The following is a 1,206-nucleotide window of genomic DNA, read 5'->3' on the forward strand; positions in this document are numbered from 1 at the left end:
AATAAAAAAAAAAAAAAAAGAAAAAAAAAAGAAAAAAGGCATGCATGTGTTATACAACGATGGTAATTGACAGTTAACTTTTATGAGCAGCTCACTATGTGCCAGCCAATGTATACGTTATTATTTTCTAATCCTATATTGTGTATATTAGTTATCCATCACTCCATAACAAATTACCACAAAACTTAGTAACTTAAAACAATAAATATTAATTATCAGTTTCCGTGGATGTGGCATTTGATATAATTTGCTAAGGCTACAGACACCTGAAGGATTGACTGGGGATAGAGAATACACTTCCACAGTGGCTCACTCACACAACTGGCAAGTTGATTATGGCTATTGGCAGGAGGCCTCAGTTTCTCCCCATGTGGGCATCTCTAGAGAGATGCTTAAGTGTCTTCATGACATGGTAGCACATGGTACCACATTCTAAGCAAATTATTGTATGGCTTTTGAATATATTCATTCTAGTGAATATGTAGTATCTCATTGTGGTTTTTTTACCACAATTTTTGTTTTAATGTTTATATATTTAGGGGATACAAGTGCAGATTTCTTTTTTTTTATTATACTTTTTAAGTTCTAGGGTACATGTGTACACGTGCAGGTTTGTTACATATGTATACGTGTGTCACGTTGGTGTGCTGCACCCATTAACTCGTCATTTACATTAGGTATATCTCCTAATGCTATCCCCCCACACTCTCGCCACCCCATGACAGGCCTGGTGTGTTATGTTCCCCATCCTGTGTCCAAGTGTTCTCATTGTTCAAGTCTCATCTATGAGTGAGAACATGTGGTGTTTGGTTTTCTGTCCTTGTGATAGTTTGCTCAGAATGATGGTTTCCAGCTTCATCCATGTCCCTACAAAGGACATGAACTCATCGTTTTTTATGGCTGCATAGTATTCCATGGTGTATATAAGCCACGTTTTCTTAATCCAGTCTATGATTGATGGACATTTGGGTTGGTTCCAAGTCTTTGCTATTGTGAATAGTGCCACAATAAACATACGTGTGCATGCGTCTTTATAGCAGCATGATTTATAATCCTTTGGGTGTATACCCAGTAATGGGATGGCTGGGTCAAATGGTATTTCTAGTTCTAGATCCTTGAGGAATTGCCACACTGTTTTCCACAATGGTTGAACTAGTTTACAGTCCCATCAACAGTGTAAAAGTGTTCCTGTTTCTCCACATCCTC

The sequence above is a fragment of the Rhinopithecus bieti genome, unplaced genomic scaffold (genome assembly GCF_001698545.2).
Source record: "Rhinopithecus bieti isolate Rb0 unplaced genomic scaffold, ASM169854v2 scaffold_425, whole genome shotgun sequence".
Taxonomy (NCBI): Eukaryota; Metazoa; Chordata; class Mammalia; order Primates; family Cercopithecidae; genus Rhinopithecus; species Rhinopithecus bieti.